At 37.0% G+C, this 12,352-nt stretch overlaps 1 pseudogene; it reads left to right on the forward strand.

Moving 5' to 3' along the window:
* The first annotated feature begins 723 nt into the window (after positions 1-723).
* Positions 724-1,965, forward strand: LOC143654831 (ubiquitin-conjugating enzyme E2 E3 pseudogene; annotated as a pseudogene).
* The last annotated feature ends 10,387 nt before the right edge of the window (positions 1,966-12,352 follow it).

Genomic DNA, 12,352 nt, shown 5'->3' on the forward strand with positions numbered 1-12,352 from the left:
GAAAGAAGAGTTGTTTAGTTTTGTGAGTGTTTGGGAGACAGGGGATACAGGAATTACTTCCTAGGCTTAGTCTAATATGTATTATTTTAAAAACTTTTTAGTGACAAATGTACAACTTAAAACTTCCCATTTTAACTACATTCAAATGTATAATTCAGAGTATTAAATTATACTCTTATAATTCATTATAATTATATTGTGCCACCATCACCAATATCTATTACTCATACTTTTTCATCACCTTTAATTTGTATTCTTGAGCTGTACTTGAAAAAAATGGTTTGGCCCATATAATATTTGGTTCATATTATATCTGATCTGTATAATGTAGAAATTGGAGGCAATCATAATTTTTATTCTGGCTAGTTTAAATCATCTAAGAACTTTAGTTTGGGCCCTTCGAATTTTTCCTGGGTCCTACTTATTTTGGAAATTTTAACTCTACCTAATGCAATTTATGTTTCCTCTGAATGCTGGGACACAGTAAGGAACTTTTCTTTTTGCACAGACTGGTTGCGACAGCTTTGGAATGTGTTTGTAAAATTAAAAAGCAAACAAAACCACAAAATGCTACATTTAAAATTGGCTTTTAGAATGTTCCACACTCTCCGGCCAGAGCCTCCTCGGCTTCTTTCTTTTCCCTCCCCCCCCCCCCCCCCCCCCCCCCCGCCCCCTCGGCTGCCTCCATTTCCTTAAGGAAGGGTTTTTTCCTCTCTCCCTCCCCCACACCGTAACAGTGCGCGAGCGGGCGGCCGAGTTTTCCAAGAAATAACTTCACCAAGATGTCCAGTGATAGGCAAAGGTCCGATGATGAGAGTCCCAGCACCAGCAGTGGTAGTTCAGACGCGGACCAGCGAGATCCCGCCGCTCCAGAGCCTGAAGAACCATAAGAAAGAAAACCTTCTGCTACTCAGCAGAAGAAAAGCACCAAACTCGCCAGCAAAACCACTGCTAAGTTATCCACTAGTGCTAAAAGAATTCAGAAGGAGCTAGCTGAAATAATCCTTGATCCTCCTCCTAACTGCAGTGCTGGGCCTAAAGGAGATAACATTTATGAATGGAGATCGACTATACTTGGTCCACCAGGCTCTGTATATGAAGGTGGTGTGTTTTTTTCTGGATATCACATTTTCATCAGATTATCCATTTAAGCCACCAAAGGTTACCTTTCGCACCAGAATCTATCACTGCAACATCAACAGTCAGGGAGTCATCTGTCTGGACATTCTTGAAGACAACTGGAGTCCCGCTTTGACTATCTCAAAGGTTTTGCTGTCTATTTGTTCCCTTTTAACAGACTGCAACCCTGCGGATCCTCTGGTTGGAAGCATAGCCACTCAGTATTTGACCAACAGAGCAGAACATGACAGGATAGCCAGACAGTGGACCAAGAGATACGCAACATAATTCACATAATTTCTACACAGTGTGAAGGAGCAGAAGGCATCTTCTCACTGTTCTGCAAATCTTTATAGCCTTTACAGTACGGACTTCTGTGTATGTTATACTGATTCCACTCTCTGCTTTTATCCTTTGGAGACTGGGAGACTCCCCAAAAAGGTAAATGCTATCAAGAGTAGAACTTTGTAGCTGTAGATTAGTTACGTTTAAAACGCCTACTTGCAAGTCTTGCTTCTTTGGGATATCAAAATGTATTTTGTGATGTACTAAGAATTCTGGTCCTGAAGTCTACCAAATATCATAGTACATTTTAGCCTAATTCATTATCTGTATGAAGTTATAAAAGTAGCTGTAGATGACTAGGAATTATGTCATTTGTATTAAACCCAGATCTACTTCTGAGTACGTGGTACATGCTGTTGTGAAAAATGTTTTACCTTTTACCTTTGTCAGTCTGTAACGACAGGATTTCCTTTTACCCTTTGTAGCTCAGAGAGCACCTGATGTATCATCTCAAACACAATAAACATGCTCCTGAAAAAAAAAATTGGCTTTTAATTGGATCAGCCACTTTGCTTCATACTTTAAACTATACACAGATAATGAAAGAAACAGATAAATGCAAGTTGCAGTAAACTTGCTTTTGAATGCTTCTAGGACTTTTAACATTTGAATATCCCATGGACCAAGCATGAAATGGGGAGCAGGGGCCGAAGATACAGTGGCCTCCCTACCTTTAATGCCATTATTATGAAGAACAGTATTATAGCTAAATTAAATCTTAGGCTATTCTTGAGGATATGCATAGAGAATCATGTATTATTAATAAACATATGTATAGTTTTTTTTTGTTTGTTTGTTTGTGTCTTTTTTTTCTTCTTCCTTTTTTATTATTATTTTTATTTTTTTCTCTATATTAACATTCTATATCTTTTTCTGTTGTTTTGCTAGTTCTTTTCCTAAATCGATGCAAATGTACTAAGAAATGATGATCATGCATCTATGTGATGATGTTAAGAATTACTGATTGCATATGTAGAATGGAATGATTTCTAAATGTTGTGTTAATTTCTTTTTTTCTTTAATTAATAAAAAAAATAAATAAAATAAACATGTGTGAGCCTGAAGGCAATCAGAAGCCAGAAAAGCAGTATATTCAGTCTAAAATATAATGCGCTCTGTTACTGGAAGAATGAGAATATGCTTTTGGTGGGGAGGCCAATTCCTAAGACTGGTTTCAAAAACAGAAGAGCAGATATTCCATAAATAATAAGCCCCAGCCAATCTTACTTTTGAAATGAATGGAATAGACTCACCTGTGCACCAGGGAGCTTGTTAGAAAAGTGAAGAGAAGCATCGAGTGTTGTTGTGACTGTGGGTTTTACAGGCATCAGAATGGTATTCTTTCAGCGAGTTAGGCCTAGGAGTGTGTGTGTTGGGGGGGAACTGAAACAGAATAGAAATAGAGTTCCAGTGTGTGGATGGGGCTATGATTTTGAGGTAGCTGAGCCCAGGACGACTTCCTGGGCCCAGATCCTGCTGTACTGGGTACCCACCCAACATTTTTAAACCGGTGAGGTCAAGTTAAAATGAACATCAAAAGCCTGAAGGTAAAGAGTTGTCTCTGGTTGTAGAGATAAGGCATGGAGCAGTCCCACCCCCTGGCATTCATGGGAATGAATAAAAGCATTGACCACTTTGTTTTTGCTGCGGGGAAGAAAGACTCTTCTTACAAACAGGTATACCTGCTTAAGGGGAAGGGATGCCAACAGTTGGGCCAGGGAACCCTGCTTAGCATTTTCTCTGAAAAGTCAAAGTGAACTGTCTCATTGAAAACAATTTGAAGACCGGAGTCTTTTATGATCAACACTTAGATACTTGATAGCCTTTGATAGCCTTTGATAGGGTCCTTTGATAGCCAATAAATGTAATGGTCGAATCAATATACTTGAATAATAATTTTTCAAAAGCCAATTTTTTCTTGTATTATTTGGCAGTAAAATTGCCGATATCATTAATATAAAGATAATTTTAGGAGAAAGCAAGTAGTGTTCAGTTGTGTTTGTGTTAGCCAAAGGAGCAGTGTGGTGGCAGGTGCAATCACTCACTTGGAGGACTGAGATGGTGTTACTTTGGAAGCACCTATGCTTAGATTTTACATTCTTCATATGTAATCATATTGCCAAAGACAAACCATTTCACCATGTATTGTAAGTAACGCTTTTCCCAGACCTACTAAAGAGCTTCTGTGACATACTGTCTGCTGGTTGCAGTAAAAATTATTGCATTGCACCAGAGACAGACACAAAGCAGATAACCTTATTTTTATTCTTATTTTAAAAACAGTGCATGCCTACAGAAATTAAAAATCAGTAAAGCAAAAATAAAAATTAAAATACCAATAAGGGTGGGCCACAGTGGCTCAGTGGCAGAGTTCTTGCCTGCCATCCTGGAGACCCGGGTTCCATTCCCGGTGCCCACCCATGCATATATATATATCAATAAGCTCTTAGTCCAGAAATAATTACTAGCCAGTGTTAAAATATTGAAATATATCACACCTACACCCACTGTTTTATAATATTTTTTTCACTTAAACCATTTATTAGATATACTTGTCTATGTAAATAAATACACTTCTGCAACATCATATTTAATAGCAGTACAGTGACTAGTTGTTTGGATTTACTATAATTTGTTTAATCCTTTTTAGTGAAACATTTGGGTTTTCTTTTGCTTTTGATTTTTTTTCTAATTTACTAACATAAACAGAACTTTGATAAACATTCTTATATTTATGAATCCTTGCTCAGGATATTGATTATTTTCTTGGAAATATAGTCCTAGAAAATGTAGGCGTGCTTTGTCCTTGAAGTTTGACAAATGAAAAATGATGGGCCAATCTCTAATTTTTAATGAGACAGAGTATTTTTTCCCATATGCTTGACCATTTGCATTTTTCTTTTTGTAATGGACTTTTTATCCTTTGATCATTTTTCTATTGAGTTATTTCTTTTTATTTGTGAGGGCTGTTTATATATTAAAGATACTTAATTTATTATTTACTGAAATAATAAATAATTATTACAAATAATTTTGTGCGTTTTCCATTTGCCTTTTAATTTTATTTTTTAAGTAAAAGTTTCTGTTTTATATAACTAAGTATATTGGTCTTTTCCAGTTTTTAAATTTTTACCTATTGTGTCATGCTTGGGCAGTCTTTCTCTACCCCAAGGTTATGTAACATTTAAGAAATTTTCTCTCAATAGTAGATATTTGTCGGAGTAATGTGCCTTAGACTAATTATTTTTATATAATACTTATTTCACATGAAACTTATTTTGAAGTAAAATAAAATATTTTTTTCTGAATAGTTTGCCTTTGACTCAATACCATTTTGACTAAGTCATTCCCCCCTCCCTGCCGAAATTCTACCTTTTTTATTTTTTTAATTCTACCTTTTTTGTACCTTAAATTCTTACTGATATTAGGGCTATTCTGGACTTTCTCATTCCTTGATGTGTCTGCCTATTCCTTTCTTTATTTTCCTTTAGGAGAACCAAGTTTATTTACTTGTCATTGAAGAGAACACAAACCAGTCAAAAAAAAGAAATTAGTTCACTAATTTCACTAAAGGGGAAATGGGAAGGAGGCTGGGGCAGGTATCTGTGCTAGAAGGGGAGAAAGTACATGATGATTATGCTAATTTGGATTTGTAACTTGTACTTTGGATAGGACAAGTAATCTATACGTCTCTATATAATTTGTTTAATAAGTTCTATTGCTCAGTGATCAGGAAAGAGCCTCCTAGTTAGGTCATATAGGGATACTTACATTAATACTCTTATTTTTTAGCTTCCATGGGTGTGGTGCATAACATTTATTTATTTAAACTTTTTATTTGAAATAATTATAGGTTTTCGGCAAGCCGAAAGTGCAAGGACATTCCATGTACCTACCCTTCACCTTTGACCAATGGCAATATATATTGTATAACTATAGCACAAATCAAAATCAGGAAATTGACAATGTCACAATTCAAGATTTTATTCAGATTTCACCAGTTTTACAGGAACTTGGGTTCGTACATATATAGTTATATACAACTAGCCACATGATTCGATTTCAAAATCAAAATAAAGAACTGTTGCGGAAGATGGCGGCTTAGTAAGACGCGCGGGTCTTAGTTCCTCCTCAGAAAAGCAACTAAAGAAACAGAAACAATACGAAAACAGCTCCCGGAGTCACGACAGAGACCAAAAAGACAGCGTACCACATTCTGGAACAGCTGAACGGGCAGGGAGAATCTGCTGCGGTGAGATACCCGAGGGGCACGCGTTTTCCCGGCCGGGGCAGCTGGCGACTGGGGTCCCCTCCATGCACGTGGCTCCCCGGTCTGACTGGGAACGTTGGATAGCGGGGCCCTCCCGTCAGGCTTGGCGTTTCGGGCCAGCTGGGCAATTAGGACCGGCACTCTCCCAAGCCGCGGCGGCCAGCGACCCCTGCCTCCACGCGCGGTTTCCCGGCCGACTGCCGTGCAGACAGACGAGCACCACGAGCGCCACCTACTGGGCAGGAAAAGAAAAACAGAGCCCAGAGATTTCACAGAAAAAGCTTTCAACCAGCTGGGTCCCACACCCAGGGAAATCTGATCAAATGCCCAGACACCAGCAGAAAATAATGGATGACGCTCGGAAAATTGAAGATATGGCCCAGTCAAAGGAACAAACCAATAGTTCAAATGAGATACAGGAGCTGAGACAACTAATGCTGAATATACGAACAGAAATGGAAAAATTCTTCAAAAACCAAATCAATAAATTGAGGGAGGACATGAAGAAGACATGGGCTGAACAAAAAGAAGGAATAGAAAATCTGAAAAAACAAATCACAGAACTTATGGGAGTGAAGGACAAAGAAGAAAAAATGGAAAAAACAATGGATACCTACAATGGTAGATCTAAAGAGACAGAAGCTACAATTAGTGAACTGGAGGATGGGACATCTGAATTCCAAAAAGAAACAGAAACTATAGGGAAAAGAATGGAAAAACTTGAGCAGGGGATCAGGGAACTGAATGACAATATGAAGCGCACAAATATACGTGTTGTGGGTGTCCCAGAAGGAGAAGAGAAGGGAAAAGGAGGAGAAAAACTAATGGAAGAAATTATCACTGAAAATTTCCCAACTCTTATGAAAGACCTAAAATTACAGATCCAAGAAGTGCAGCGCACCCCAAAGAGAATAGACCCAAATAGGCGTTCTCCAAGACACTTACTAGTTAGAATGTCAGAGGTCAAAGAGAAAGAGAGGATCTTGAAAGCAGCAAGAGAAAAACAATCTGTCACATACAAGGGAAACCCAATAAGACTATGTGTAGATTTCTCAGCAGAAACCAAGGAAGCTAGAAGACAGTGGGATGATATATTTAAATTACTAAAAGAGAAAAACTGCCAACCAAGACTCCTATATCCAGCAAAATTGTCCTTCAAAAATGAAGGAGAAATTAAAACGTTTATAGACAAAAAGTCACTGAGAGAATTTGTGACCAAGAGACCAGCTCTGCAAGAAATACTAAAGGGAGCACTAGAGTCAGATACGAAAAGACAGAAGAGAGAGGTATGGAGTAAAGTGTAGAAAGAAGGAAAATCAGATATGATATATATAATACAAAAGCCAAAATGGTAGAGGAAAATATTATCCAAACAGTAATAACACTAAAAGTTAATGGACTGAATTTCCCAATCAAAAGACATAGAATGGCAGAATGGATTACGACCCAGCAATACCACTGCTAGGTATCTACTCAAAGGACTTAAGGGCAAAGACACAGACGGACATTTGCACACCAGTGTTTATAGCAGCATTATCTACAATTGCAAAGAGATGGAAACAGCCAAAATGTTCATCAACAGACGAGTGGCTAAACAAACTGTGGCGTATACCTACGATGGAATATTATGCAGCTTTAAGACAGACTAAACTTATGAAGCATGTAGTAACATGGATGGACATAGAGAACATTATGCTGAGTGAGTCTAGCCCAAAACTAAAGGACAAATACTGTAAGGTCCCACTGATGTGAACCGACATTCGAGAATCAGCTTGGAATATATCATTGGTAACAGAGACCAGCAGGAGTTAGAAACAGGGTAAGATAATGGGTAATTGGAGCTGAAGGGATACAGACTGTGCAACAGGACTAGATACAAAAACTCAAAAATGGACAGCACAATAATACCTAAGTGTAATGTAACTAGGTTGGAACACTGAATGAAGCTGCACCTGAAATATGGTTTTTTGTTTGTTTGTTTGTGTGTTTGTATCTTTTGTTTTTGTTTTTTTCTTTTTCCTTTTTATATATATATATTTTATTAGTATTATTATTTTAATTCTCTTCTCTATATTAACGTTCTATATCTTTTTCTGCTGTTTTGCTAGTTCTTTTCCTAAATCGATGCAAATGTACTAAGAAATGATGATCATACATCTATGTGATGATACTAAGAATTACTGAGTGCATTTGTGGAATGGAATGATTTCTAAATGTTGTGTTAATTTCTTTTCTTTTTTTTGATTAATAAAAAAAATTAAAAAAAATATTTTAATTCCAAGAATAAAAGGTGAGGCAGAAAAAAAAAAAAAAAAAAAAAAAAAAAAAAGAACTGTTGCATCAACATAAGGCTCACAGACCCCTCACCCTCATCCTTACCCCAGTAACCACTAAGCTTTTCTCCATCCATGTTATTTTGTCATTTCAAGAATGTTATTTAAATGGGAAAATGAAATCATACATTATGTAATAACCTCTTGAGTTTGGCTTTTTTTTTTTTTGTATGCTGTTTGCTGGGGTCACATTTCATTATTTTTCCATGTGAGTATCCCATTATTGCGGTATCATTTGTTGAATTTTTGTTTGTCTGTTTGTTTTGCTTGTCTTTTGTTTTTTGGGAAGTGCATGGACTGGGAATCTAACCCGGGTCTTCCATGGCAGGTGAGAATTCTACTACTGAACTACCTTTGCACCTTCTGAGATTGGCTTTTTATACTCAGCATCTTTCCAATGTGAAATTTCCAAGTTGCTTCATGTATCAATAGTTTGTTTCTTTTTATTGCTAATAGTTCATGGCACGGATGTATCATGGTTTGTCTAACCACTCACCCACTCAAAAGTGGTCATTGCAGTTGTTTCCAGGGTTGGCTATTATAAATAAAGCAGCTTTGAACATTCATGTACAGATTTTTGTGTGAACATAAGTTTTCATTTTTCTGGAATAAATATGCCCAAGAGTGCAATTGATGGAGTAATGTTTGGTTTTATAAGAAAATACCAAACTGTTTTCTAGAGTGGCTATACCACCCTTTATATTTCCAACAGCAAATTAGGAATTGACCCAATTTTTCTGTATCCTTGCCAACGTTTAGTGTTACTACTGTATTTCATTTTAGCCATTCTGATAGGTGTGATTATCTCCTGGAGTGATTATTCTGGGGTGATTATCTCATGGTTTTAATTTGCATTTCTCTGATGGTTAAAGATATTGAGCATCTTTTCATGTGATTACTTTCCATTTGAATATCCTTTTGGGTAAAAGGTATCTTCATCTCTATGGTCCATTGTTCTAGTTCACCAGGCTGCTAAAACAAATACCATACAATGGGTTGGTTTAACAACAGGAATGTATAGGCTCACACTTCAGAAGCTAGGAAGCTTGCTTCCTTTTGGGGTCAGTTTCTTTTGACTGGTCAGTAATCTTTAGGGTTCTGTTGGCTTTCCCATCACATGGCAATGCACATGGCAGTGTCTTTTCTCTTCTGGGTTTCATTGACTTTTATCTTCTGGCTGTTCTCTACGTCTTCTCTCACTGTCTTTCACTAGGCTTGTAAAGGACTCCAGTAATTCATATTGAAGCCCATCCTGATTCAACTGGACCTCACTTTAACTGAAGTAACATCTTGAAGAGATCTTATTTAGGATGGATCCACACTGCCAGAATGTGGACCAAAACCAAGAAGTTTTCCCAACTGGGTTACAAAATTTAATCCACCATACCCATTTTTTAATTAGATTGCTGAGCTTTGTTTTTAAATTGTTGAGTTTTGAGAGATATTTATATATTCTAGATGCAAGTCTTTTGGTGGATATGTGATTTGTACATAATTTCTCCCAGTCTGTCTAGCTATGGTTTTCATCCCCTAAAAAAGGGTCTTTCACAGAGCAAAAGTTTTAAATTTTCATGATGTCCAGTTCTTTAATTTTGCCTTTCAGGGATTGTGCTTTTGTTGTCAAGACCAAAAACTCTTCACCTAGCTATAGGTCCCAAAGATTTTCTGTTGTTTTTTTTTCCCTAAACGTTTTATAATCGTATGTTTTATGTTTAAATCTATGATACATTTTGAATTTATTTTTGTATAAGGTGTAAGTTTTAGGTTAAGATTTATTCATTTATTATTTTTATTTATGATCTCCAAATTGCTCCAGCACCATTTGTTTATCCTTCCTCCATTGAATTACTTTCACACCTTTGTAAAAAATCAGTTGGGAAAAAACTCAGGTGGGTATATTGTGTGGGTCTACTCATGTCTGTTCAATTAATCTATGTGTCTATCTCTCCATAAATTCCTATTTTTATAGATTTATAATGTGTTTGAATCTCATTAAGTTAGGGCCTTTTCATTACTTTTGCTTTGGAGTCAGTAGAGCCTTATGGTGGTAAAGGGCTTAGGCTCCTGGAAGGCTACCACTTAAATAGCCTTCCTTGATTGAAGGTAACCTCTTTATGGTGCCTTAATTTGGACACTTTCACCTCCTTAGAACTGCAAACTTGTGACTTATTAAATCCCCCTTTATAAAAGCTGTTCCAGTTGTAGTGTATTGCATTCTGGTAGCTTGCAAACTAACACCTCACCCAACAATATATTTTTAAAATACTTTTATTGACAAATCTTCACACACATACATTCCATACATACTGTATAATCAGTGGCTTACAATATCACCATATTGTTGTGTATTCATCACCATGATCATTTTTTTTTGAACATTTGCATCACTACAGAAAAAGAAATAAAAAGAAAAAAGAAAAACCCATACAGCCCATACCCCTTATCCCTCCCTCTTATTGATCACCAGTATTTTCATCTACCCAATTTATTTTACCCTTTGTTCCCCCTATTATTTTTTTATTTTTATCATTTTTTTTCACTTGTCTGTCCATATCCTGGATAAAAGGAGCATCAGACACAAGGTTTTCACAATCAAACAGTCACATTGTAAAAATTACATCTTTATACAATCGTCTTCAGGAATCAAGGCTACTGGAATACAGTTCCACAGTTTCAGGTACTTCCCTCCAGCCACTCCAATATATCATAAACTAAAAAGGGATATCTATATAATGCATAAGAATAACCTCCAGGATAACCTCTAGACTCTATTTGAAATCTCTCAGCCATTGACGCTTTATTTTGTCTCATTTCTCTATTTCCCCTTTTTGGTCAAGAAGGCTTTCTCAATCCCTTGATGCTGGGTACCAGCTAATCCTTGGATTTCTATCCCATGTTGCCAGGGAGATTTATACCCCTTGGAGTTAAGTACCACATAATGGGGAGGGAAGTGAGTTCACCTGCCAAGTTGGCTTAGAGAGAGAGGCCACATCTGAGCCACAAATGAGGCTCTTCGGGGGTAACTTCTAGGCCTAATTTTAAGGAGGCTTAGCCTATCCTTTGCAGGAATAAGTTTCATAGGGGCAAACCCCAAGATTGAGGGCTCACCCTATTGATTTGGTTGTCCTGACTGCCTGTGAGAATATCAGAAATTCTCCAAATGGGGAAGTCGAATATTTCCTCCTTTTCCCCAGTCCCCTAAGGGGACTTTGAAAATACTTCTTTATGCACTGCCCAGATTACTCTGGCATCACTATAACCTGGAAAAACCAACAAAATCTTATGCCGTATTCAAGATTCCATGTACTTATGGTGTTTAACTAAACTAACCATGCAAGTTAAATTAGGAAATGCACTACCCAAAATATAAATTTTGCACCAAATAAACATCTGTCCCTTTGGTCTCACACAGAAGTTGAAATTTTAAAATATGGATGATATCATCCTTTATCCTGTATTCTGATTTACCTTTTCATTCATATCTCTACTCAAAGTCTGATTACTTTTTCAACTTTTTAAGTAGTTCCTGTATGCCATCCAACAATATTGAATGAGGATTAAAGAACATGGCTTTTCTGGGGTATACAACCGTTTCAGACCAACACAGTTGCTAATATTTTATTGAGGATTTTTTTTTCAGAAATGATACTCCTCTGTAGGTTTCTTTTTTTTGTTCTGTCTCAAGTTTTGTCTCAAGGTTACGCTAGTTTTGTAAAATGAATAATATAGCCTCCCATCTTATTCTATTTTCTAAATAGCTTAGACGATATGTTGATTATAATGCATCTATGCCTTAAAATTTTGATATAATGCATGTTAAAATGTTGAGGGGCGGTGGCTCATTGGTAGAATGCTCATCTGCCATGCAGAGACACAGGTTCAATTTCTGGCCCATGCACCCCACGCCCCAAAAAAAGTTTAAGGGCCTGATATCTGTCTCCATTCTTTGTATGTAAGGAAATTTTTAATTTACTAAAGCTTTGTATGCTAAATGGAAATTTAAACCCTAGTCTTTCACTCCAAAGCCATTCACTTTTTGCAACAGCCTGCTGCTTCTCTAGCATGATGAATTACCCTTAACTATTTAAGGATGTCTGGGAAAGAAGAGATTCTTCTCTCATTTACTAGAACAGGATTTACCAAAGGTTCAATAATCTGGTGTGGAGGGAAAATGAAACTCTCCTGTATTTGTGAATGTTCCTATGTGATTATCCATTGGTTAGTTGTGCCTCGCTGCCCAGCCACCACCACGCCCTTCACTTTTAGCCTATAGGCAGGAGCAGTC

Source organism: Tamandua tetradactyla, chromosome 14, assembly GCF_023851605.1.
Source record: "Tamandua tetradactyla isolate mTamTet1 chromosome 14, mTamTet1.pri, whole genome shotgun sequence".
In the NCBI taxonomy this organism is placed as follows: domain Eukaryota; kingdom Metazoa; phylum Chordata; class Mammalia; order Pilosa; family Myrmecophagidae; genus Tamandua; species Tamandua tetradactyla.